The sequence below is a fragment of the Eublepharis macularius genome, chromosome 2 (assembly GCF_028583425.1).
Source record: "Eublepharis macularius isolate TG4126 chromosome 2, MPM_Emac_v1.0, whole genome shotgun sequence".
NCBI lineage: Eukaryota > Metazoa > Chordata > Lepidosauria > Squamata > Eublepharidae > Eublepharis > Eublepharis macularius.
The window spans coordinates 138,569,382-138,576,146 of NC_072791.1; positions in this window are offsets into that span (position 1 = coordinate 138,569,382).

Sequence of the window (6,765 nt, forward strand, 5' to 3'; positions counted from 1 at the left end):
TAAAATATTTAAAATCTGGAAAATTGGGCAAAGAATATGTAGCGGCCTCCAACAAGAAAAAAAGAGGAGTGGTGTTGTACATAAAAGAGGAGCTACAGCCAAAATTTGTTATGAGAGATGTGGAAGCTAGATTTGTAGCAGTGGAATGTATTTGGAATTTAAAGAGAGTGTTGGTAGTCGGACTTTATGCACCTAACGGTGCAAAAGAAAGCTTCTTTGAGGATTTAAGGAAGCATTTAGACGATCTTGCATACGACCAGATAATTCTTGCTGGAGACTTCAATGGAGTGACAGACTTGGAACTAGACAAAAAGACTACAACGGCACAAAAGAAAAGAGGACTATTACCAAAGCTTTTTTTTGAGTTGATTCAACAAGAGACTCTTGAAGATGTATGGAGGAGAGAATATCCTAAAAGCAGACAGTTTACCTTTTATTCTGCAAGGCATTCTACATTATCAAGAATTGATATGATCTGGGCCTCAAAAGACTTAGCATTCTGGACTAAGGAGGTAGAAATAATGCCTATGGTAGGCTCAGATCACAACCCAATTATGTGGAAATTTGGAAAAAAGAGAAAAAGGAAAGCATGGAGAATAAATGAGGACTTGTTACAGGAAAGAGAGAATATGGAAATACTGAGAAGAGAGACAAAGTTTTTTATACAATACAACGTGAATAAAGAAGTACCAACCAATAAAGTTTGGGATGCTTACAAGGCGGTTGTAAGGGGCATACTAATGGACTTAAATGGTAGAGCAAGAAAGAAGAAAGAGGAGAAAAGACAAGAGATTGAGGAGAAAATAAAAGCCAAAGAAATACAGCTAAAAAAGAGACCAGGGAAAAAGAAGGTATACCAGGAAATTAAAATACTTCAAGAACAGCTAACAGCAATGAGCAATAAAGAATTGGAGTGGAATCTCAAAAGACTGAATCAAAAAGCGTTTGAGGGTGCTAATAAACCTGGGAAGTACCTGGCATGGCAATTGAAGAAGAAAAGGGAAAAGAAGATAATAAATAAAATTTGCGAAGATAACAAAACGTATTTGGAGCAGGCTACCATTAGTAGAGCCTTTTATAAATTTTACGCTAAGCTGTATAATAAAAAAGAAGTAAACAAAGAATCAATAGCGTCATATTTGGAGAAAACCAAACTTCCAGAAATCTCGGAAGCTTGGAGAAATAAGTTGAATAGTGAAGTAACTGACGAGGAAATAAGTAAGGCAATACAATCTGCAAATCTAGGAAAGGCGCCAGGGCCAGATGGACTTACGGCTAAATTCTATAAGACAATGGCTAAGGAACTGGCACCATTCCTAAAAGAGGTGATGAATGGGGTTTTAAGGGATCAAAGGATTCCAGAAACTTGGAGTGAAGCGAATATATCATTGATCCCAAAAGAGGGCCAAGACCTGACTAATGTGAAAAATTATAGACCTATATCGCTACTCAACAATGACTACAAAATTTTTGCGAAGATATTGGCGGAGAGATTGAAGGGGTGGCTCTCGGAAGTCATAGAGGAGGAACAAGCAGGCTTTTTGCCAGACAGACAAATAAGAGACAACTTAAGGACAGTGATCAATGCTATTGAATATTATGACAAGCGTTGTGACAAAGAGGTTGGTTTCTTCTTTGTTGACGCTGAAAAAGCGTTTGACAATTTAAACTGGGACTTTATGTTTGCCACTATGGAAAAGCTACAATTGGGAGAAAGATTCATCAGAGCAATTAAGGAAATTTATAGAGACCAGACTGCAGCAATTGTGGTGAATGATGAATTGACCAAGAAATTGACGATAAGTAAAGGAACAAGACAAGGTTGCCCGTTATCTCCATTGTTGTTCATTTTAGTATTGGAGATTCTGATGATACAAATACGTCAAGATGATGAAATTCGTGGAATAAAAATAAAGGACTATTCATACAAGGTCAGAGCATTTGCGGATGACATAATGTTAATTGTAGAGGACCCATTGGAGAACATGCCAAGAGTGATAGATAAGATCAAGGAGTTTGGAGACTTGGCAGGTTTCTTCATTAACAAAAAGAAGTCAAAGATATTATGCAAAAATATGACTAAGCAGAAACAACAATTGTTAATGGAAACAACGGATTGTGAAGTAACAAGTAAAGTGAAATATTTGGGAGTCGAATTAACTGCAAAGAACATAGATCTATTCAAAAACAATTATGAAAAACTATGGACTCAGATAGAGAGAGACTTGATTAAATGGAATAGATTGAATTTGTCATGGTTGGGCAGGATTGCAGCAGTTAAGATGAATGTGTTACCAAGAGTAATGTTTTTGCTACAGACAATACCAATCATCAGAGACTCCAAACAATTTGAAAAATGGCAGAGGAAAATATCAGATTTTGTTTGGGCAGGCAAGAAGCCTCGAGTGAAAGTGAAAGTTTTACAAGATGCAAAGGAAAGAGGCGGAATGCAACTGCCCAATCTGAGACTTTATCATGATGCAATCTGCCTAGTTTGGTTGAAAGAATGGATGACATTAAAGAACAAGAAACTATTAGCCCTAGAGGGATATAAAAAAATATTTGGATGGCACGCATATTTATGGCATGACAAAGTAAAGGTCAACTCGATGTTCCTGCATCACTTTGTTCGGAGAAGTCTATACATAATCTGGAAGAAGTACAGAATTTATCTACAAGAAGGAACCCCTTTGTGGGTGGTTCCATATGAGGTGATAGACCCGAGAGCTGTTGATAATGAACAACAATGTTTAACGTATAAAGAAATAACTAAAACTGAAGCATCCAAACTTAGAATAAAGACACAAGAGGAACTATCACCTAACTACGATTGGTTCCAGTATAGACAGATCAGAGACTTATATAATTCGGACTCTGTAAAGGGAGGTATACGAATAGAGAATTCGGAACTAGAGCAGACCCTTCTTAAAGAAGATAAGAAAAGAATATCCAAGGTATACCAAGTACTGTTGAAGTGGTATACCGAGGATGAGATAGTTAAAACACAATTGGTGAAATGGGCTATAAACTTTAATAAAGAAATAACAATGGAGGCATGGGAATACTTGTGGAAAACTACAATGAAGACAACGACATGTATTAATATCAAAGAGAACATTTATAAAATGATCTATCGTTGGTACATGACACCAAAGAAGATTGCGCTAGGGAATTCGAATACTTCTAATAAATGCTGGAAATGTAAGAAGCATGAGGGCTCCCTCTATCATATGTGGTGGTCGTGTGAGGTAGCCAGGCAGTACTGGGGGGAAATAATAAGAGAAATGAGTGAAATTTTACAATTTCAAATTAATAAGAACCCAGAACTCCTGCTACTGAACTTGGGAATGGAGGGAATTCCAGCAGAACACAGGACGTTGATATTTTATATGACAGCAGCAGCTAGACTTTTGTATGCGCAAAAATGGAAAGTACAAGAAGTGCCAACTATTGAAGATTGGACTTACAAATTGCTGTATATGGCTGAAATGGACAAGATGACAAGAAAATTGAGAGATCTGGACTCAGGGCAGTTCAACACAGACTGGGAGAAGCTGAAACAATACCTGGAGAAGAAATGGGAGGTGGGAGGAAAACTGTGGCAGTTTGAGAACTACTGAAGTATTGAAGTAGAGGGGGGAGACTTTACCGGGGGGAGAAGAGATAAATGTGAATTAATAAGCAGTCAGATTAATAGATTGACATATATATAGATATATATAGGTTAACAAACAGAACATAGAGAAAATAATTAATTATAAGGACTAAATATAAGGAGCGATTAACTAACAATATTTTCTTTTTTTTTCTGACAAGTTTTGTACCAAACTGAATGTCTGAAGATATAGATGGGTCAAATTGATTGACTACGTGAGGAGAGATATATAGAACTATTATAAAAAGATAGAATGAGTAATATATATAGAGAATAAGTCAAATTGTTTGATATAAACGAATGTATGATCTATATGGTTTATGATATATAGAAATACCTGAAATTGAAAAATTGGGATAAATTGTTTATCTAAGATGGAAACAAAGGCTTACAGTTTGGGCATATAATGTTAAAAATAGTTAAGGATGTACTGCTTAGAATAATGGAGAATATATATTTGTTTTAGATAGAGGAAGCTAATAAAAGTAAGGGAAAGGGGACAAAGGGTTGGAAAGCTGTTGGAAGTCAACAAAAAGGGGGGGGAAAGGGAGGGGGTTAGAGATGAAAAAATTGGGGAAAATTGAATGTAAATGTGGAAATAATGGATTCTAACCCAATAAAAATTTTTCAAAAAAAAAAAAAAAGTATTGTGTATTGTGTAGAAAGACTCTCAGACGGGAAGGGAAGGATGCTAAAAATTTGCAAAGAAAAAAAAGGGTGTAGAAATTTTCTGCTTGCTGCATTAGTCTATTAGTTAGCCTTTTATGGCTGCTTTTACTCAGGTCATTAATAGAGATGGGCATGAACCACAAAAAAAAACGAACCATGTGGTTCGTGGGTTTTCACAAACCAGGAACCACGAACTGGGGCAAGTTTACGAACCAGTTCGTGGGGTTTAAATGCCCCATTCCAACTGCTTAGCAGCGGCAGGGAAAGAGGCATTTGACAGTTTAAAGGGCCATTTGCTGCCTTGCAAGGGGCAGGTCCCTTTAAACTATCAGCTGGCAGGCGGGGGGGGGAATCCCCCCTGGCTGACTGCCAGCTGATAGTTTAAAGGGACCTGCCGCTTGTAAGCGGCAGGGCCCTTTAAACTGCCAAACCCCAGCCCCACACTTACCTTGCCCAGCTGCCCTGCGGGCCTGCAGCGTCCTTCCCCTCCTCCTGTGAGGGGTGGGAAGGCCGTTTTTGGCCTCTTCTGCTGCTGCGTAGGCCCGCAGGGTGGCGGCCAGCTGATAGATGGGCCCACACAGCAGCAGAAGAGGCCAAAAACGGCCTTCCCGCCCCTTGCGGGAGGAGGGGGACGACAACGCAGGCCTGCAGGGAGGCTGGGCAAGGCAAGTGTGGGGCTGAGCAGTGGGGGCTGGGGTTTAAAGGGCCCTGCCGCCTGCCAGCTGATAGTTTAAAGGGACTTGCTGCTTGCAAGCGGCAGGAAAAGTTTATATGGCCATTTCCCTGGCTTCCACAAACCACTGGTTCGTGAACCACGAACTGGCCTGGTTCGTGCATTTGGGGGGGGCGTAATTCGATTCCTGCCCATCTCTAATAATAACCATGCAGGCATCCTTTTAGACTTGGCAGTACTTTTCCTAACCTGGGAAATGCATTCTATCTGGGCTTCAATTAGTGTGACTTTAAATAGCTTCCAAACATTCTCTAGGGATTCGACTTTGTGTTTCTCTTTTACAGAATCACAGAGTTGGAAGGGGCCATACAGTCCAACCCCGTGCCCAATTCAGGATGAGCCCGTCCTCTCATTTTTGTAAAGTTCTCCCTTCTGAAATTCAATGTAACTATTTTAAACTTTTAAGGGTTATTTTTCACTGACATGAATGCTGAACTTAATAGCATTGTGGTCAATTCAACTTTCTGAAACTCTATACAATATGTAAATCTGCCACTTTGATAGCCAAAATCAGGGCAACTAGTCTACTTTTAAAGAAACTTGTTAAACCCTTCTTACACAGCAGATACAAGGCTGAAACATTACAAACAACCTGTGCTGCGATTAAAGTGTTTGTCTGGTCTCAAAATGGTGTTTTCTTCCATGAGATCTAGGCCAAAAATCATCTTCATCTTTCCTTGATGCCATCTTTGTCTTGGAACAGCTTTCTTTGCCTGTCTACTGTAATTAAGGTGATTCCCAATGATCTATGGCAGAACAGTCTCCCTTTAATTTTATTTACTTTAGTCTGCCTTTCTTCTCTGAGACTCAAGGTTGACTGCAGAGTCTTTTTACATGTTAATAATGATTTTTGTGCCATTGATTTCTCATTTATTCATGTATGCTGTCACTTCAACCAGCCATTTTTAAGAGTTGTCAATTTTGCATAAATGTTGGATTACGGAATACAGATGGCTTGTTCACACCTCCACAAGCTGAAGTCTGAACACAGGTCACCAGGGCGCTTGTGATCTCATGGAGATATGACTAGGGCAGCAGTTTCTGCCACCATAGCTGCATTGTTAAGCTGCCACCTTCATGGGAATTATTGCTGGATTGTTGTAAAGTATAGGCAATTCAATTTGTGAATGTCACTGGGAACATCTTGGAGTCAGGAGGGTCTTTTCCATCTTATGAAAAATGGTAAAGGGGGTCGCCTTTGACTACCAGAAGGACTGTGATGGGAATCATGGGGCCTGCATGGAGAGAAGCTATGCAGGATAGGGCCTATAGTGTGGTAGAGTGCCCTCAAGTCAGAGATGTCTTTTGGTGACCCCTGGTGGGGTTTTCATGGCAAGAGACTAACAGAGGTGTTTTGCCATTGCCTGCCCCTGCAACCCTGGTCTTCATTGGAGGTCTCCCATCCAATCACTAACCAACACTGTCCCTGCTTAGCTTCTGAGATCTGACGAGATCAGGCTCACCTGGGTTATCCAGGTCAGGGTAGGGCTTATAAGTAAGGAGAGGAATTAGGTAAGACAGAATGAAAAGCTGGCTGGATCCAACCCTGAATGTTTTGTGTAGAAGTTCAACTATGTTAATTACCCACTGATGTTTACTGTATTTTCTGGATGTAATAATGCCTGCTACCTCAACATTTTAAGGTTAAGCTTAATGCCCAAATCAATTTTCTTTACCTAAATAACATTTTTCATTCTGTCTGTCATTG